The sequence below is a fragment of the Heterodontus francisci genome, chromosome 3 (genome assembly GCF_036365525.1).
Source record: "Heterodontus francisci isolate sHetFra1 chromosome 3, sHetFra1.hap1, whole genome shotgun sequence".
Lineage (NCBI taxonomy): Eukaryota > Metazoa > Chordata > Chondrichthyes > Heterodontiformes > Heterodontidae > Heterodontus > Heterodontus francisci.
The window spans coordinates 104,518,144-104,539,832 of record NC_090373.1 but is presented as its reverse complement, the minus strand read 5'-3'; the positions used below and the strand labels follow the sequence as shown (position 1 = coordinate 104,539,832).

At 43.4% G+C, this 21,689-nt stretch overlaps 1 long non-coding RNA gene across 3 annotated transcripts in view; it reads left to right on the top strand.

The window, feature by feature from the left end:
- LOC137352569 (uncharacterized) overlaps window positions 1-18,355 on the top strand; it is a 61,341-nt gene extending 42,986 nt beyond the window's left edge. Inside the window, exons 2-3 of one of the 3 annotated variants that reach the window (XR_010969735.1) lie at window positions 3,610-3,838; window positions 17,625-18,355. This is a non-coding gene — a long non-coding RNA (uncharacterized lncRNA). Of the gene's footprint in view, window positions 1-3,609; window positions 4,003-15,502; window positions 15,941-17,624 lie in introns of those variants that run through there. The other 2 variants (XR_010969734.1, XR_010969736.1) reach the window with 2 other exon arrangements.
- Window positions 18,356-21,689: the final 3,334 nt, after the last annotated feature.

Sequence of the window (21,689 nt, the reverse complement as noted above, 5' to 3'; positions counted from 1 at the left end):
TGGAGTTTTGTTTCCCTGCCATCCACTATGAACTATTTTTCTTTACTCCTTCTGTAGATGTCTCACAATATGAAGAAGAATAAGTCTAAGAAGAAAATGAGTTAAGACTCTGCTTCCAGTCCTGCAAGCATACCCTCTTTCACACCATCAAACATCCTGGGCAGGATTTTCCCTGTGGGTTCTGGACCCCACCATCGGGCTGACATGTGGGTCAGAAACCCGCACTGTGTGGAAAACACTCACTCTTTGTAATCTTCCCCAGGGGCGGGCTCGCTGTATAATCAAGGACAGTGGCCATGCTCTCAAAGCTGCAGGGCCAATCAAAGATCTTCCAGCTTGAAAAGATCAGCAGATTGCTATGGAAATCAGGAGTGTGATGGAACAGTCTCCACTTGCCTGGACGGGTGCAGCTCCAACAACACTCAAGAAGCTCAACACCATCCAGAACAAAGCAGACCGCTTGATTGGCACTCCATCCACCACCTTCAACATTTCAACATTCACTCCCTCCACCACTGACGCACAGTGGCAGCAGTGTGTACCATAAAAGCTATGAGTGCTATTTCGGTACCAAAATGGCATCCGAGCCAAATGCACACTCTTCTGGTCCAGGCTGCACCTGATGCCACTTTGGGTAGGTTGTTAGTGTGGGTGCTGGGACCTTGTGCCAGAAATATACAGAGTAGGCAGATCATATGAACATACGAACATACAAATATACGAATTAGGAGCAGAAGTAGGCCGTTCGGCCCCTCTCGCCTGCTCCGCCATTCAATAGGATCATGGCTGATCTGTTTGCAGGGATCATTAAAGGCCTATTAAGGGCAATTAAAGGAGGCCAACTGGGATTTTCCAGTTGGCCTCCAGGTTCCCACAGGTGGTGGGGGCCAGTTTAACTGCTTGGAGGCAGAGTAGGGGCCAGCACTCCAGGCAGGACTAGAGGCCCTTCCTGCCTCCCTGGGTGCTACAGCAGCTGCAGGCCACCCTGTAGAGGAGCTCCCGCCATACCCCCACCACATGGTGTCCTGGCTGCAAAAGCCGTTTTTTAGTTTAAATTTAGAAAAGTTGGCGAGAGGATGCCTCCATTTTGAAGCACCTCACTTACCTTTTTTTTTCATTCATGGGATGCAGGCATCACTGGCCAGGCCAGCATTTATTGCCCATCCCTAATTGCCCTTGAGAAGGTGGTGGTGAGCTGCCTTCTTGAACCGCTGCAGTCCATGTGGGGTAGGTACACCCACAGTGCTGTTAGGAAGGGAGTTCCAGGATTTTGACCCAACGACAGTGAAAGAACGGCGATATAGTTCCAAGTCAGGATGGTGTGTGACTTGGAGGGGATCTTGCAGGTGGTGATGTTCCCATGCATTTGCTGCCCTTGTCCTTTGAGGTGGTTGTGGTCGTGGGTTTGGAAGGTGCTGTCTAAGGAGCCTTGGTGCGTTGCTGCAGTGCATCTTGAGCTTTTATAGCTTCGAAAATACAGTATCTAAGCAACTGAGTTTTGTGGCATTAACATTTTAATGGCTGGGAAACAGCTCTGCACATGTGTGAATTCAGGCAGGTGCAAAGCTGTTTTCAGCAAAAGTTTGAGCCAGGCAGGAGTCAAGCAATGTGTACATGGTACTACCTGGCTAGGTCCCAATCTGGTAGCCAGTGTACATGCACCCTACATTTCACTGCAACAAGCAGATAGCCCAGGTTTACAGAAATTTCAACCAGAATAAAAGTTGTAAGATGCTTATAATGATCAATGCCAACGTGTTACAGTTTGGGAAGTAAGTACTTGTGAGGGCAACACACAGTCAAAGATTTACTGACCTCCCAGTTTTGTTAAGAGGTCCAAAGAACACAGCGTCAGTTTCAATTATTGTAATCTTGAATTAGAGAACTGGCCTGGGGTGCTGGGACGAATGGAGTAGGGTGGTAATTTCATCAGACTTTTCACTTCCTCACATGATGGGCAGTCTCCCTGAGAGGATAAAATAAACCAACTATTGTAAAACAGCATGATTTCAGCAAAAACAACACTGCTATTTTCACTCTGGAAAAAGCGGACAAAAAGATCAAAGGACACACATCAAAGACCTTCACTGAAAGGGAAAATCAAGGAGCTATTCACTCATTGTTCTTTTGTTTTGGAAGGTTTTTTTGATAACTCCCCTCTCCCACTCCATTTTGTTCCCCAGTTAGTGTCCAACATTTAGAGCTATTCTTCCTGGTCAGCAGAGCAAGATGGTTCATCCCACGTACAGCATGAAGAAACTGGAATGGAAAGAGTTGTGAGGCAACTCACCTTTTGTATCGAAAGAAACTGATTTCTTTTGCACTTTCAGAATGTTAAATTGGAATTGGTTTGTAATGTATTTTTAACAGATTTTCATGAATAAAGTATATTTTGGGGAAAAAATGTACAACATTGATATAGCACGTGATATAATGGCACCAAGCCCCTTGCCCATGCCCCTCATCCCAAGCCAGACATTCCTTCCTTAAGTGACCTGACCTGAGACTAACTAGTAAGACTGCTCACACTTCAGGACTGATTTTAACCCCCCTGCTCTACCCATTGTGAACGAGGTGAGCAAAGGGCTAAAATCACAGCAGCACCATGCACAGTTAATCCTCAATGACTTTGTGCAATTTTAACAGCTGCATTTTGGCCTGTGTGCGAAGGACTCATTGAGATTCACAGGTTGGATCTGATGATGTCGATCAGACCACAACACTATTTTAATTAGTTTCAGTGAGGTCATCACCTGGTGCTGCCCTTGCCAGGGAAATCTAGCATCAAGGAGTAGCAGGCCTAAAAGAACGCCAGGAAGGTTAATGATGTTTATTTTTTAAAGCTTTCCTTGTAGGGTCCTCCGGGCCCCACAAAGAAGCGTAGGACCTCCCACGCCCAGGCTTTCCTCTTCCAATGATCACCTCAAGAAACCACCTCTCATCTTACATCCAGTGAGGCCCATTCTCGCTTGTCCCTGTGTGACAGCCTCCTGCCTGCTCAACCATTCCTGCCCACCAGCGCTGTCAGGTTTAGGAAGTATTGAACCTAACTCATTTAAATGAGGCCTGGAGGTTAAGTTGGCCCAGGCTTCACATTTGCAAGTCAGGGAAAGCCTAATGGTGGCTCTACACTCGTCCCTTGCCCCCAGTTAAACTTCAGTCTATAGTCTCCAGCCCATTGCTGAACAACAACCAAAGCTGAGGTTCAGATTGATGGGTTTTAGTTCAGAACCTAACACTACAGTTTTGGTGTTTTTGAGCTACATCTGTTCACTTGCTCTTAATTTTAAATGTATTATCATAAATAAATAAAATCAACTACAGTTAGCACTGAAATATTATAGAACTAGGATAACTAATATTTTCACTTTATTTTCTAGAAGTTCACACCTACTGCTAAACAATTTCAAATGTGCCTTAAATAACATACACTGTATGGATTTGTCTCGATATTCATTGTGTTCTCTGAAACACAAGGGGAGAACGCTCACTTTAATTGCCAGATGTATTGCATCACTGTGATAAAAGTTGTAAAACAGCAAGTCCAAGTAAACGGATTGTACAGCGACTGCATTCCCAGTGCCTCATTTCGCTGTTTGTAACCAACAGGTGGCTTTCCAAAACGGCTCTCATTCATAATATGTTTGATGTGCTTGTTTACACCACAACCTCCTGAGACTTCCTCTTCAAAAACCCGTCTGACTCTGACCATTGCAGGAAGACGGATCTGCTTATTCTCCACTGTGCAGGGAATCAGAATCACTGTGAACCGGAAAGTTACTGTAATTATATCTATAATTAAATCAGTTCAAAGCAGAATGCTCCAAATCACTCTAAGGTGTGTGTACGGTCTAAGATATGTAAGTTATTATTCAGCCTCTTTGTTGATGTGGCATTTTCCGACCTGTGTTTTTAATAAGACTGGAACACCCACAACGAAAATGTGGAAAGAAATGTCATCACCGTCTAGGTGATAAACTCTGGGAGTGTGTGGGAAGAATGGTAAGTGGATACATTCACATGAATCCTGGCACGGAGCAAAGATTCTTAGTTCAATATTTGTGGTAAATAGCACATGCTCTTAAAACTTTAAAACTAAGCCGCATACAATTAAAGAGGGTGTATTTTTGCATTCATCGCAGTTCCTAGACTCGTGCTGTGCTCTGGTGGTTTTAATTTTTCAGGGGAAAGGAAGAACAGATAACAAAACAAGGCTTTGAGTGCATTTTATTTTTCTAAATCTTTTAGTGCTTAATCAGATGAAGGATGTAACTTCTGCGGAAGCGAATTTTGAGCTACCATGTACACACATGGTAGGCACAGGGCGGCACAGTGGCGCAGTGGTTAGCACCACAGCCTCACAGCTCCAGCGACCCAGGTTCAATTCTGGGTACTGCCTGTGTGGAGTTTGCAAGTTCTCCCTGTGTCTGCGTGGGTTTCCTCTGGGTGCTCCGGTTTCCTCCCACATGTCAAAGACTTGCAGGTTGATCAGTAAATTGCCCATTATAAATTGCCCCTAGTATAGGTAGGTGGTAGGGAAATATAGGGACAGGTGGGGATGTGGTAGGAATATGGAATTAGTGTAGGATTAGTATAAATGGGTGGTTGATGGTCGGCACAGACTCGGTGGGCTGAAGGGCCTGTTTCAGTGCTGTATCTCTAAACTAAACTAAACATGTCAGAATACAATTTTACTTCAAGAGGGAAGCACGCTGAATGCTTGAACTACATCAGAGTGTTCAGCAACACAAAGTGAGCAGAAGCTATGTAAATTGAATCTGTTCTGCCACCAGATCTCAGCAGATTATAACAGGGCTCATTTCCTTTCCCTGCAGGTGCTATACCTGCGGCCGACCGTTAGACAACCCGTTTCCCTCAATTTCAGTTCGATTAAAGTCAATGGAAAGGAAAATCAAGCAGAGTGTATAATAGACAATTGTGATCCACAACTGCCAGCTTAACACCCTCAGTTGACTGTGGAAGACTCACTCACGTGTCAGCAGTCAATGACTCTCAAGTAACATAAAAGCAGCTGCGGATTGAGAGTAAAACTTGCTCTGCTCACCCCCAAAATTTGCCTTCTCCACAACCACAGAAGTACAATTCTTCCTGCACTAGTGTGACATTTCCTGTTCAAAGATGCACTTTAAAACTTACAAACTGTAAAATGAAACGTACAACATAATACCACCCAAGTCAAAAGATCTATCCAACTTTGAAAGGAGAAAACAGGTTAGTTGTATGTTCGTGTTCATTTTTAAGACAGCTAACAAAAGCCTGCAGCCAGCAGATTCTTATATAACTATAACAGTACCTCTCAGTGACCAGGGCTCATCTAATATTGGGCCTTAGAGCTCATTTGTTTAATTCCAAAGACACCAATGTGGGCTGGCTATGACGCTAACAGCAGCTGTCAGATAGGTCCTGGAAGGCAGAGAGAGGAGAATGGGGGCTGGGAGGGTGGTTTGCAACATGGGCCTGCAAAGGTCCACAGTAGTGTTGTGGAGCCAGGAGTTAAAGTTCAAAAACTTGACTTTTTGTTGGTGGTATCCAGTGGGTCTTTTAAGGTTAGTCCAAGGCCCCAAACACTCTTTCCAAGTGTAACAGTGATTTACTTGCACATCTTTCAATTTAGTATACTCTATTCACTGATCACAATGTGGTCTCCTATACATTGGGGAAACTAAACGCAGACTGGGTGACTGCTTTGCGGAACACCTCCATTCAGTCCACAAGCGTGACCCCTAGCTTCCAGTCGCCTGTCATTTTAATTCTCCACCTTGCTCCCACTCTGACCTTTCTGTCCGTGGCCTGCTGCAGGGTTCCAATGAAGCCCAACACAAGCTCGAGGAACAGCAGATCATCTTCCGACTGGGCACTTTACTGCCTTCTGGACTCAACACTGAGTTCAACAATTTTAGATCATTAATTCTGCCCCCATTTTGTTTCATGTTTCTTTACTGCTTTGTTTTTTTCTCTCATTTCTCTCTTGTTTCCTTCTCTTTGCTTTCAGATGGCAGCTATCCTGCCATTCACACCTCCTCTAGACATTTCTTTTGTTTCTTTACTTGACCTATTACCATTCTATTTAGCCTTACAACACGAAACCTTTAATCCTTTGTCCTTTAATCTTTCCTGCCCTCCACCCTATCACAGTCCATCTATTTTGTTCTTCTTCCCACCCTCCCACCTTTCACTTGCTCAAAACCTATTACATTTCTAACTTCTCCCAGTTCTGATAAAAGGTCACAGACCTGAAACGTTAACTTTGTTTCTCTCTCCACAGATACTGCCTGACCTGCTGCGTATTTCGAGATGAACAGGGACATGTGGAAGGAATTATACATGTGGTAATTGGGAAGTAGTGATTTGCATTGTGGTCAGGATTGGCCAAGGTGAACGCTGGGAATTAGTTTCTGAGAAAGTTAAGTTGGAACTGTGGGTGTTTTTGAAAAACCTTTAAAACTGGTGAATTGGATGCAGGAGTTGAAAGGCCTTGAATGCTGTAGTATGCTCCTTGCATCATGGGAATATTGCACATATTGCATTTCTGGTGGGCTGAGTACACCATCAGGAAGATAAACTTTTAAATCCAGCATGTGTTAGATTTTTTAAAAATTGAATATCAACAAGGATGTATTCCACTTATTGGTGAACTCACAGTTGTCCACTGAGTATATGCGACAAAAATTGAAGCAAACCCATGCAGACTAGGAAGTTTGCAGATTTGATCCATGATCTGTTTCAGCTAAGATTGCTCTAGGAGTACCACTATCAGCCTCAGATCCCTAGATTAAACAGGGGAATATCAACCAGAATTCCAGGACCTGATTGCTACCAGTCATCTCTGCTGGGTACGAATAGAATTGGACACAGCTGTTATACCCTTTACAGTTGAATAGTTCATCAACATGCACTACTAAAGCTCAAGTATAAATAATGTCACCTGGACATAGTACTAGAGGGTGTCTGGTACCTGTGGAACATTATGCCAGCGAAGAATCAATGCCTGCAGGCCAAGAGAAAATTGGAATGGGAAAAATAACTGTGATAAGCTAGTTGAGTGCTGTTGTTGTCGTCAGTTTTTTAATGACACATTTCAGAGGCCAAAACAGGACAGTACTTCCAAAGACACCACTAAATAGCATTATATCCTCCATTCCTTTCCATTAATGCCAATGAGAAAGAAAGAATTCAGAACCAAGACATTACTTTTGAAGTGCAGTCACTTGGGCCAAAACTCTTAGTGTGATGCATTGGATCAAATGGAAGGCCACAGACCTTGTCCCACATTCTTGGGATGAGGTCATTTATATGGTTAGGGTGGGTGCAGCAGACCTAATAAGGGTGTAGAAGAAGGAAATTCCAGACAGCTTTAGAACAGGCCCGGACATGCCACTTTGATGTTGATGGAGAGGTTGGAAGGCTTGCTTGCACCCAACCTCCCCCAACCCACTCCTTAACTGCCACTGCAATCTAAGGCAGCAATTTGGTCTGGACACCTGGCAAAGCTTACCAACCAACCTGGTAATATAAATCTCCTATTTTGTTCCCTCCCTTGTCCACTCCACCATTTACCATTATCTGATCAAGAGAAGAGACAAGCAACCTATTCCTATTCCTAAACCTCTGTTCTCTGGTTCGAATGTGTGTGAGAGTTGACTGGAGTAATTCAGCTCCTGACATTTTTCCCACTCCTCCCTGTCATAGGAAAATGGGTAATCAGTTGTTATTTGACTTCTAAAGAGTTAATCAGTTAATATATGGCTCAGTTTTGGCAATGCAGTTAGAGCTACTCATCAACATCTGTTACTTTAAATTACAGACATCATTCTTAAAAATACCAGCACCTCTTACAAAGCCTTATCTCATAACAAAATTTTAATCTAAAGCTTAATTATACCTTTCCCCATGTGCCAAACACATCCATTTCATGTTCTACTTCCTCCAAAATAATCCTCTGAGACACTCAGAGGCAGGCATTTTGTTTTTAATAGTTTTACATGTCTGGGTCCCAGTGTAAGCCATTCCATCACATTTGTTGCTTATCGAACTCTCCCTGGGGCAGCATGCAGGAATGCCGTGGAAGGGTCCAAAGTTCCCAGACAAGGAGCAAGTCTCCCCAGAGAGCAAAAGTGAGTAAGTCTTTGATTAAATGAATTCAAGGGCTTAGCTAAGGGACCAATGTTTATCCCTGTTTATGGACATCTCATTCTTGCACTTTACGATTCCCATGGCCAGCATAAGTCTTTGCACCACACCCCGCTGTCTGAGAATAGGCATATTGGTTACATGGTGGGAAAACACAGTCAAATCAGATTAAATGTCTTTCACACTGATATTTCCAATGTCCGAAGTACAATGAGTTCTGAAAGATGCAGCAAGCATAGACAGCAGCTTTACAATAAAAACATAATTTGTAATTGATTACGCCTGCTTAGGAAAGATGTGTATTTGTGCAATCAACATGGCCCTTCACCAGTTTGTTATCACAATTTGTGGGACAGCAATACATTTTATCAACTCTCCATAACAGCAGCTTACATAAAATTACGTAGAATCTACAGCACAGAAACATGCCTTTCAGCTCAACTGGTCTATGCTGGTGTGTTGCTCGACACAGTCTCCTCCCACCTTACTGAATTCCATCGGGTACAACATTCACCAGCACAAAAGTTAGCACTCACACTTAAAAAATGCAACTCATTTAAAAGAAAAGCCTTAATTATTTTTTAAAAACCAAATGTATTTACAAAAGATATATTTTATTTAACTAAAAATTCATTAGCATTTCTAAGCATTTCCACTGAAGCGGCACATTATTTATATAACTAATGGGCCCAATTGGAAAAACACAATTGTCGCTTTGTCGCTCGACTGCAGATGATGCAGTTGATTGCACGGACTGTATAAATACTGTATCAAAGCGGCAGCACACATTGTTCTTTGTTTATATTCAGCAGCATTGTGCAGAGGACTGGACAAGTGTGACGGGTGGCTGTCAGCAGTGTGGAAAGAGGGCATAGGGTGAACTTATCTTGCACATCTGACCATTTTTTTAAAGTTCTTTCCTTATCATAGTTATAAAGTGCACAGATAATTAGGCATGCATTCACCAAGCTTTACATGAGCACATTTTCTGCTAGGCAGCAGTTGCCAGAGATTTGAGTATCTCACTGATCTGTATCTTGCTTTTCTAAAGATGTGGGAATGTGTACTTGCAAGGTTGAATAAAATGCCAATTTTTAAAAAAGAAAAATATACATATTTGTCAAGAATTAAAAAGATTAAAACTGTAAAGTCTGGAGGGAATATTTTCCTATATATGCTCGTTTTGACATAGAGTAGGCAAAGATAAAAATGTGAGTGCATGTTCCATTGGTGTTGCTCATGGTGATAATAGTGAGCCATGGGAGGGATGTTTGAGTTTGGGAGGAGTGGGCATCACTACTGAGAGATTTAGAAAGATATTTGTAAGAGATCTGCTAAGGCAGAGTAAATTAAATATTTATAGTCATAGAGTGATACAGCACTGAAACAAGCCCTTCAGCCCACCCATTTATACTCATCCTACATTAATCCCATATTCCCTACCATATTCCCCCAATTCTCCTACCACATACCTATACTAGGGGAAATTTACAATGGGCAATTTACCTATCAACCTGTAAGTCTTTGGAGGTGGGAGGAAACTGGAGCACCTGGCAGAACCCTATGTGGTCACAGAGGAGAACTTGCAAACTCCACACAGGCAGTACCCAGAATTGAACCTGGGTTGCTGAAGCTGTGAGGCTGCGGTGCTAACCACTGCGCCACTGTGCCACCCTGTAAGAGGAAGGTGGGCAGAAGCAGTGTGCACCTACACTCCTCCTGGATTGCAAGGATATTAAAAGGGTAAAATGTCCCATCTGTTTATGGTGTCAGTTTTTATAGTGAAGACCAAGAAATATAATGCATAAAATTGAGTCTTTTGCATCTTCTCTTCTATGCCAAATATATCTGTCCTACTAAAAGAGTGTTTAAATTGAATAGACACCAAACGTTTGTGATCCTGCTCCACCACCATCACAATATCAGAGTGGGATCTTGTCCTACTGATAACATCGGAGGCGGATCATTCCAATTGTGCTGTCAATTCTGGTTAACATATTATGGGAGGTTTTGCCACGTGACCTCCTACCTCCAACTGCCCTGCCGCCATGCTCCCGCTATTGGTCAACCAACACATCCATCCTCATGATGCACTACCTTTCCCCCACCAACTGGAAAGCGAATAGACTTTTTGCTAACCAATTGGATGATCCTTGACTATCAATCATGCAGCCTTTCCTTCATCGCCAATTTTTATTTAATGAGCCTATGATTTTTCTCCTGGGTTTCTCGCAGCAGTGTCTGGGAGATTAAGTTTCAATTCCTGGAAATTCTCAATCATAGAGTCAAAGAGTCATGGAGTCATTAGGGCACAGAAGGAGGCCATTTGTCCCATTGGATCTGTGCTGGCTCCCCGTAGAGCAATCCAATCAATCCCATTCCCCAGCTCTATCTCCTTAGCCCTGTAAATTTATTGCCCTCAAGTGCCCATCGAATTTCCTTTTGAAATCATTAATCGTCTCCACTTCCAGCACCATCGTAGGCAGCAACTTCCAGGTCATTACCGATCACTGTGTAAAAAAGTTCTTCCTCACATCCCCCTTGCATTTCTTAAAACCTTAAATCTGTGTCCCCAGTCCTCTACCATCAGCTAATGGGAACAGAATTTCTTTGCCTACCTATCTAAACCTGTCATAATCTTGTACACCTCTATCAAATCTCCCCTCAATCTCCTTTGTTCCAAGGAGAACAACCCCAGCTTCTCCAACCTAAGCTTGAAGCTAAAATCCCTCATCTCTGGAACCATTCTAGTAAATCTCCTCTGCACCCTCTCAAGGACCCTCATATCCTTCCTAAAGTGTGGTGAGCAGAACTGGACGATATACTCTAGTTGTGACCTAACCAGAGCTTTATAAAGGTTCAGCATAACTTACTTGTTTTTGTACTCAATACCTCTATTCATGAATCCCAAGATCCCATATACTTTGCTAACTACTCTCTCAATATGTCCTGCCACCTTCAAGGATTTGTGCCCATGAACCCCAAGGTCCGTCTGTTCCTGCACACCCTTTCGAACTGGCCATTAAGTCTATGTTGCTTCATGATATCCCTTCTGCCAAAAGCATCACCTCACACTTTTCCATATTAAATCCCATTTGCCGCTTGTCTGCCCATTCCGCTAGCCTAATTATGTCCTGTTGAAGTTGATTGGTATCATCCTCAATGTTTGCCACACCCCCAAGTTTGGGATCATCAGCAAATTTTGCAATTTTACTCTGTCTTCCAATATCCATGTCACTTATACATATCAAAAAAGCAGCTATCCTAGGACTGACCCTTGGGGAACACCATTGTCTACCATCCTCCAGTCTGAAAAACAACTATTTACCATGACTCACAGTTACTTTGACCCACCTATTCCATGATTTTCAATTTTGTTAACCAACCTCTTATGTGGCACTTTGTCAAACACTTCCTTAAAATCCATATAGACAACATCCATCACATTCCCTTCATCAACCTTCTCTGTTACTTCATCAAAAAATGAAGTTAATTAGTCAAGCATGATCGGCCTTTTGCAAATCCGTGCTGGCTTGCCTTAATTAACTCAAATCTCTCCAAGTGCCTGTTGATTTTCTTCCATGATGATTGTTTCTAAAACCTTACCCACCACTGATGTTAAACTGACTGGTCTGTAGTTGATTGGAATGTTCTTGCATCCTTTTTTGTATAAGGGTGTCATATTTGCTATCAATCCTGAAGAGTTGGTGACCCAACCTGTCAGACTTTCCTGGGCTAGGGTATTTGCATAAATCACTTGAGTGCCTGTGACAGTATTGTCACAGTGTGTGGAGCAAAAGCAGTACTTGCAAACTGTGTGTGGGAAAAGCCCATAAGACATGAAGTCTGAGCTTGACCTTTATCAGGGGAGGATCACACAAATGCCATTTCTGGTTGCCAATATTTTGCCAGCATCCATTTTGTTCAAGCGAAAGGAGGTAAGAGCAGGAATTGGAGCAGGTGACACCATCCTGCTGGCCCCAGTTCCATTTCAAGCTGCAAGTTTTACAGGGGCCTGGCAAAACAGGGGAACAGTCAGGGCTTGCTCTTTGGGGCAGATGCCTGCATTACCAGATCCTGCCCCATTTCCTTTCATGCTAATATTTGCCAATTGGAATAACACCTCAGGTACACCACAGGTCCTGAGGAAATTCATGACCAGGATTTTTATTCAGAAACGCCCTCCAAACCTGAATAATGATAAAGTACCTCTGCCCCTGCCCCCACCACCAACCTCCACACCACCCTCCAGAATTTGGCTGCAAAATTCCTTTTTTTATTTTTGCTTTGACTTCTCCCAAACATACAAGTACAAAATGTAACTGATATAACCACTCAGAACACATTACAAAATAGTAATAAAAATTGAAGAATGGAAAAATTTCAAAATACAATGTGATGTTCGTCACGCATGTTATGTGCTCTATTTGCTGAATAAGCATGTTTTTCCTGCAAAGTTCTCAAGAAAGGTTGCAATGTTCATGCTTTATCTTACTTTGATATTTTAAATAAGGCACAAAAGAATCTTGATTGTTTTCTGTGCTTTTCCTTCCCTCAGCCTTTGCACTAAGCGACTTCTCCTCAGTAATTTTGACCTCCATCTCAATTCATTATGTTTTTCCCCTTTGAGTTCACTGCCCTCGTAACCTACCTTAATTTCTCCCTCCATATTAATGGCCACCTTGCCATGTCACGTGACCTCACCAATCCCTTTGTATCAATCACAGATAAGGCCATCTCTGATCTCTTCCTTGTATTGCTTTCCACCCACATCTAACTTTCATCTCCAAACCCTACTTCCTTCTTTATCCGCCCCTGGAAAAACCTCTCTCCTAATTCACTGACAACTGCACTTCCATTCACCATGAAATTTCTGCAGCTACCAATCTGCTCAAGCACACCCTCACTTCAACCTATGATCCCTTAGTCCCCATGAAAACCATTACTCTCTCTCAGTCTGGCCTTTCCCCCAGTACAACCTTCATTTCCACTGCCTTTAATCCAAGGAACATAGATTTGAACGGAAATGGCAGACAACTGGTTTAGCCAGTCACTGCCAGATCTGGCTGGACCACATAAAGCAGTATCAGGTCCTGCTCTTGTCTACAAAAACTGCTCACTGTTCCAGGATCATCCTGGAATACAAAGATTACCCCTGGCTTCTTTTCTCTACTGCAAACCATCTTCTTAAACCCTCTCCCCTGTCCCCTCTATTCTCACCTCCAACCATAAGTGCGAGGAGCTCATGGACATCTTTATCACTAAGATTGAGACTATCTAATTATCTGCTTCTGTGACTTCTCTCCCTTCCCCTCACCCACTGGGCCAATCTCTCTGCTGCCCTAAACCTGAACTCGCATCTTTCTCTAGTTTCTCTGCTATCTCCCCTCATGCCCTGTTGGAGCTCATCTTATCCATGAAACCCACCTCCTGCTCCCTCAACCCTATTCTCACTAAGATGATGATGACCTAACTTCCCATCCTGGCTCCCATGTTAGCTGATACTGTTAACAGTTCTCTCATCTTAGATACTGTCTCCTTCAAATCTGCTGTCTTCACCGCTTTTCTCAAAAAAAACCTTTGGCCCCTCTATCCTTGCAAACTATTGCCCTATCTCCAACCTCCCTTTCCTTTCCAAAGTCTTAAACGAGTTGTTGCCTCCCAAATCTGTTCCCATCTTTCCTGTAACTCCATGTTTGAATCCCTCCAATCAGATTACCACACTTGCCACAGTACCAAAACAGATCTTATCAAAGTCACAAATGAGATCCGATGTGACTGTGACAAAGGTAAACTTTCCATCCTCAGCCTTCTCAACCTGTCTGCAGCCTTTGACATGGTTGACCCGTACCATCCTCCTCCAATGCCTCTCCACTGTCATCCAGCTGGGTGGGACTGCTCTCACCTGGTTCCATTCTTATCTATCTAATTGTAGCCTGAGAATTGCCTCCAATGGCTTCTCTTTCTGCTCCAACACCATTACCTCTGGTGTCGCTCTAAGGGTCTATCCTTGACTCCTTCCTATTTCCCATCTACATACTGCCCCAAGGCGACATCATTGGAAAGCACAGCATAAGTTTTCAATAAACATTAATGACACCCAGCTCTACTTCATCACCATCTCTGTCTCTAAATTTCTCCAGTTAAATATTGGGAAGTTCAAAGCCATTGTCTTTGGTCCCCACCACAAACTCCCTAGCCACCAGCTCCAACCCTCTCCCTGGCAACTTTCAGACTGAACTAGACTGCTCACAACCTTGTTATCAGATTTGACCCCGAGATGAGCTTCCGGCCATTTTTTCCATGCTGTCACTAAGGCCGCCTTTGTAACTCCATCCAACTCCTCCCTTGCCTCAGCTCCTCTGCTACTGAGACCCTCATCCATGCCTTTGTTACCTCTAAACTTGATTATTCCAACATGCTGCTTCCCAGCTTCTCATGTTCTACCCTCCAGAAACACGAGATCATCCAAAACTCTGCTGCTTGTGTCCTTACTTGCACCAAGTCCCATTCACCCATTCACCCATCACTCCTGTCCTCGCAGATCTGCATTGGGTCCCTCAATTTAAAATTCTCATCCTTGTTTTCAAATTGCTCCATGGCCTCAGCTCTCCATATCTCTGCAATCTACTCCAGCCCCACTAGCCTCCAACATATCTGTGTTCCTTTAACTCTAACCTCTTCAGCATCACTGATTTCAATGGCTCCACCATTGGTGGGCACACCTTCAGCTCCCGAGGCTCTAAGTTCTGAAATTTCCTCTCTAAACCTCTCTGCCTGTCTACATCTCTTTCCTCCTTTAAGACACTCCTTAAAACCTACTTCTTTGACCACGCTTTTGGTCATCTGCCCTAATACCTCCTTATGTGCCTTGGTGTCAAATTTTGTCGTAACACCTTCCTGTGTTGTGCCCACGTTAAAGGCACTATATAAATAGAGGTTGTTATTATTGTTACCACGCTCACAGGAAGTGCAGCAATGGAAATACAAAAACAAACCGAAGAGGTTTATATTTAAAAAAATTTAAAAAGACTGATACACTTGCCTTCAACAAAATGGAAGGCAAAGTCACATGACACATACCTTCTCCTGCACTGAATTACACACTCTTGTCTGCTAAAACTGAAACTCATTAGCCCCATTTGCATTGAAATTAAACAGCTCATCACACACAGAGGTGAGCTATCCACAAAGTGAGCTAAAACAAAGGCATTAGCAGACATTCCGTCTCCAGCTACAATCACTACAGTAAGGTGTGAACATCCCTAATATCATCAAAATGGGCTGAAATCAGAAGCCATTGTGTAGCCCACATGGGCAAAACTAACACTTTATGAATTTACCTTTAAAGGTAACTGTTTTGGAGAACATGAGCACGTCAGTCTGAGATCCCCGGCCACAGAGAGAACATTGAAAGCCATCTTGAATTCCAGCGCAAGGTTGTGTGTGAGAGAGAGATCAACTCCAGCTAAGACTGTTGAACCCGGCTGAGACGAGCTGGCAACGAACTGCAGCAGAGAAATAAGAGAGTGCCTTTTGAACAACTCCTCCACCTGCAAAAATTCAATTAAGAATTTGAGTATGCTACCCCACATGAACTGCAACTGGTTCAAGAAGGCAGCTCACCACCACCTTCTCAAGGGCAATTAGGGATGGGCAATAAATGTTGGCCTAGCCAGTGATGCCTACATCCCATGAATGAATTTTTAAAAAAGACTTCAGCACCCCAGCAAGGGCAAGACAGCCAGCAAACAGGCCTGCAACTTTAAAAACTTCCTTTCCAAGAGGATCCCACAGGTTTTTCCAAAAAACAGCAGACTTTTTCACCTTGAACACTTAATTCTTCTTACCCTTTACCTTCTATCTATCTTTTCTTGAGTGTGCATGAGAGAGTAAATGCATGCATGGGTGGTGTAGCGAACATTTTGGGTGACTAGTGTTCAATAAATATTTAATCCTCTGTTTTAAACTGTCAGGATAACACAATATGCCAAATGAGGGATTTTTAATTCATTGGTTGGAAACTTACATTACACTTGCAATGTAAAAAATCCTGCAGTTAACTTTTTAAAAAAACTAGCAGCCTAGATGCATCTGAAACACCTCTTCACATTCCAAAGGCCAACTCAGAGTCAGAGGTCTGGGCAGTATGGACCCAGAACAATAGCTTGCTCTAAGTGATTGAATTACCTAAGATTGCTTCATTAGCAATGTTATGTTATTAGCAGTGTTATGACCAGGTGAGAAAGGTGTCTAGGGGTTCCCTCTCAGCCTTCACCTGGTCTTACCGTAACAGGGTTTAATTTTAAACATACCGTGTTTTTAGCTCTCACTTGGTGAATCCTTGTTCACCGCTTTCCAATTATAAGGCATCGAAACCAGCACAAACAGGCTTTCTTAGGTTTAAAGAAGAAAAGTTGAAATTTATTAATTTTGAACTTAAACTCTAATTCAGTTAATGCCTACAGATACACGACGCGCTCCACACTAGCACGGATATGTGATACACACATGCAAATAGAGACAGAAAAGAGCAGAAGAAAAATAAAGTGGAAAAGTTTGAGGCAATATTTGAAGAGTTGTTGTTCTGGTTCTTCAAGCTCACTGTAGAGTCCTTGATTGTAGATAGATCTTGCTTTTTGTTGGGGCCCAGTATTCTTCTTAAACCTTGTTTACTGTAGGAGATTTTTCTCTCTTGGGGTACATGTGTCTTCAGTGGATTCAGAGGCTTGTGAGAAAGAGATGGGAGCAGACAGGAGAGAGATCTTCTCAGTCCAGGAGCAAATAGACACTCTGCCTTCAACGTCTTTGTGGCCAGTTCAAAAGAAAACCCTGGAACAGCCAGGTAGTCATGTAACCATAAAATAAAAACAAGAAATGCTGGAACCACTCAGCAGGTCTGGCAGCATCTGTGGAAAGAGAAGCAGAGTTAACGTTTCGGGTCAGTGACCCTTCTTCGGAACTTATTTTATTTTATTTTATTTTATTTAAATTTATTAGTCATGTAACCAGCTGGTCTAACCAGTCCTGACCCTTGTGGATTGTATCCTCCCTAGCAGGCCCTGGAATGCACTCCCTCACCTTCGATGTCTGTTAACATGTAAATGTGTTATTCCAGCCTTTAACAAGTCATTTCCTCGCTCCAACAACAGTTAAAAATCAATGTTCATGACAAAACCGATGCCTCATTCTTGGCAGGTGGGGCCTAGCATGACACAGCAATCACAGCAATCCTAACACCTTGACTTTGAACGAGCCATCCCCTCCAAGTGTAAATATTGGAATCCTGGGGCCTGGGGAGCTAATTCCGAACTTTGAATCTCATTAGAAGTTTCCAGTGAATACATGGAGGCAGTCATATGACCATCTGACCATCTTTGTGAGAGCCAAAACATTTCCTTGAACAAAGACAGGCAGTAGCTCAAACTGTGCAACACGAGAAAGGCTGTGTGACTCTCTCTCTTTCTCTCCAGATAACAGAAGTTTGAACCTCATCTGCGACTGTTCACCCTCCAAATCTACAGATTGCTATAGTCAGAGACCAGGGGAGGAGAGCCACCTACAAGTCTGCCTCCAAGAAAGCCTTGAGCCAAGTGGATCAGCCACAAGGGGCACTTTGACCAGCCAAGGAGGTCAAGAATACAACTTCATCCAATTTCACAGACTGTGTAGTTAATTTCCATTTATTCTGGACAGCTTTTAGAGGGCAGCTTCCCTAAGTGGTGAAGAGCCTCCCTGCCATTGGTAAAATACCATTGGAGATGGGAAGAGGCTCTTAAGTGACCCTTAATTGGCTACTTAAGGGCCTCAGTTGGCCCCTGAGTGGAAGGCCATCCTTGACCTTCCCCACTCCTGGTAAAATTCCATGATGTTGGGAAGCGGATGGGCAGTCCGCAACCCCCCCCCCCCCCCCCGCCATCCCTTGTCATTTTATGCCCCCCCCCCCCCCACTGCCTCCCAGCTTGGCCCTCGAGGGCTGATAAAATCCAGCCCCTTATTTCTAAATCTAAGCCCTCAGGTTAGAGCCGAAAGCAGGTGGTCTCTAAAAGAGTTTTCAAAAGATATTTTGAGTGATTTAATTGTTCCAACTTTTTCACCTTGATGTCAGCAGCTATTTTTAACTGTCCATTTCCATTTGTCGTTATCAACGATGTGATTCATAGTTTTCATTCTTGTTTTTCCCGTTTTGATATTTGCGTCTTTACCTGTTCAAAAATGTCTTATTAAAATGTTACGAAATTTTAGCCAATCACATGCGTATCAAGTGTGTAGTTTGAGACTGCTACCTGAAATATAACAAACAGAAACTTGTGAGAAAAGGGAGATTCTAAGGAATGTGGGGGGCGGTTGGTGGAGGCAACAACATGTACTGAAAATGGGACAGTAAAAGATTGTGAAGGGTTGGTTGGCATTGATGCAAGCCCAACGTAGTTCCAGTATTTTCTACTTTTGTTTCAGATCTCCAGCATTTGCACATTTTCTTTGCATTCACTGATTTTCATTTTGCTGTTTACTTTTTAACAGCTAAACCTTTTTGACTTTATGTATGTCTGTATGTGTGTGTGTTTGTGTATGTCTGTATGTGTGTGCGTGTGTTAGTGTGTATGTGTGTGTGTGTGTCGACACTGTGTGTTTACAAACTGGGTTCGAGCACATCTCATTAAGAAATCAAGTGTAACACAAACAACTGGCTGTTGCAGAACATTTATCTTATGGTCCAGAACTCTTCATGCCCACAGATCAAAGACTGTGGGAACAGGCGCCACTACTCTGCACAGCAGCTGCACTAAAATCCTGTCCACACCCTTCCTGTTTGTAATGTCCTACCCTGGGGTTATTATTTCCCATCATGCTGCTGATTGTGCGGTCGCTCCCTGGCTGCCATTGGTATTCTCTCTGGGGAGTCTGAAGTAGCACTTTTCAATTTATATTCTGGTTTGTCAGTTTTTGAGTACTCACTTAATATTCAGGTTGCATGATTCTTGAAATTTTGCTAATGGTATAACAGCTAGGTGAATTTGAAAGTATTTACAAATTAAGAGATGTCAAGGAAAAGCACAAAAGCACAGAACCAAATGTTGGTCATCAGTTTCTTATTGCACTGTGGTATGGGAATGGTGAAGAGTGGGAGATGAACAGCAGTTTAGGTTCTCAACAAATAAAGGAATGATAATTTTTCAATGGCAGTTAGAGGTGAATGATTTTGAACCAGTTTCTGCAGTGCTGAATGGACCATAAAGTAAACTTTTTAAAATGTTTTCATGGGATGTGAGTGTCATTGGCTAGGCCAGCATTGATTGCCCATCCCTAATCGCCTTTGAGAAGGTAGTGGTGAGCTGCCTTCTTGAAATGCTGCAGTCCATCTGGTATAGGTACACCCACAGTGCTGTTAGGAAGTGGGGTCCTGGTTTTTGACCCAATGGCAATAAAGAAACGGCGATATAGTTCCAAGTCAGGATGGTGAGTGACTTGGAGGGAAATTTCCAGCTGGTAGTGTTCCCATACACCTGCTATCTTTATCCTTCTAGCTGGTAGAGATAGTGGGTTTGGAGGGTGCTGTTGAAGGAGCCTTGGCGAGTTGTTGTAGTGCGTCTTGTAGATGGTACACGTTGCTGCCACGTGCGTCGGTGGTGGAGGGAGTGAATGTTTAAGTTGGTGGATGGGGTGCTGATCAAGCGGGCTGCTTTGTACTGAATGGTGTCGAGCTTCCTAAGTGTTGTTGGAGCTGCACCTATCCAGGCAAGTGGAGATTATTCCATCACACTTGCAGCTGGTGGACAGGTTTTGGGGAGTCAGGAGGTGGGTTGCTTGGCACAGAATTCCCAGCTTCTGACCTGCTTTATAGCCACAGTATTTATATGGCTGGTCCAGTTCAATTTATGGTCAATGGTAACCCCCAGGATGTTGATAGTGTGGGATTCAGTGATGGTAATGCCGTTGAATGTCAAGAGGAGATAGTCAGAGTCTCTCTTGTTGGAGGTAGTCATTGCCTGGCACTTGTTTGGCATGAATGTTACTTGTCACTTGTCAGCCCAAACCTGGATATTGTCCAGGTCTTGCTGCATTTCTACACAGGCTGCTTCAGTATCTGAGGAGTTGCGAATAGTACTGAACATTGTGCGATCATCAGCGAACATTCCCACTTCTGACTTTATGATGGAGGAAAGGTCATTGATGAAGCAGCTGAAGATGTTTGGGCCTAGGATACTACCCTGAGGAACTCCTGCAGTGATATCCTGGGGCTGAGATGATTGGCCTCCACTGACTTCAATTTTGCTAGGGCTCCTTGATGCCACACTCGGACAAATGCTATCTTGATGTCAAGGGCAATCACTCTCACCTCATCTCTTAAATTCAGCTCTTTTGTCCACATTTGGATCAAGGCTGTAATGATGTCTGGAGCCAGGTGACCCTGGCAGAATCCAAACTGTGCATTTGTGAGCAGATTATTGCTATGTCACTGCCGCTTGATAGCACCTTCGATGCACCTTCAATCACTTTGCTTATGATCGTGAGGAGACTGATGGGGCAGTAATTGGCCAGATTGGATTTTTCCTCCTTTTTGTGAACAGGACATAGCTGGGCAATTTTCCGCATCGTCGGGTAGATGCCAGTATTGTAGCTGTACTGGAACAGCTTGGCTAGGGGTGCGGCCAGTTCTGGAGCACAAGTCTTGGGGATGTTTGTGGAGCCTCCTCCTCTGGTTAGTTGCTTTATTGTCCACCACCATTCCCAATGAGATGTGGCAATGATTTGATGTGAGATTTTACAATGTATCCATGAGAGTGTAGTAGGGGCTACAAACAGATTGAAAGTTCTGGGGTGGCTTAGAGAAATAATAACTGCTTGAATTGTATCAGTAAAAATTCATTGTGAGCCATTCCCACAGGTCCCTAGAAATAGCTACCTTAAGTAGGCTATATGCTAGGAAAATTTGTCCGAGATCCCAGCCCATCATTTCCATATGGCGGGTTGTGGAAGAAACAGCCTGCAGTGGCCCTGGGTCGGGCTGATGGGGAGAAATTCAAGTCAGCTTGGTGAGACAGCAATAAGCCTCACCATTCAAATGTCTTCTCAAGTCCTCCACCAACATGCACTGTTCCATGATCCCACCTGAAACAGAAATTAGCTCATCATATCTGATTTACAGTGTGGTCTGAGTGTGCTGAACTCAAAGAGCATGTAGAACACAAACACTCACACATGTACACGCACATTCAAGGTGGACTGGCGGCACAACACACTAGTAGACATAACATGTGGCTCTACAGCATGGCAGAAGGTGGTTTTATGTCTGCCATCCCACACCCCACACTAGTTAACATCATTCTTCATTCAAGGCACCAAGCAGACGACAAACAGCGAAAGAGATAATGGGTAAAACAGAGCATATCCATGACCTGGTTAAAGAGTGGGATTGGCAGATTCCTTGGAACCCTTTCTGACAAGAGGATTGTGCTTGGAGCAAGCCCCAGGAGGGAAGGGTTGGCAGAGATAGTAAAACGTTGGAAAGACAAAACAAAAACAAAGAGGGAAAA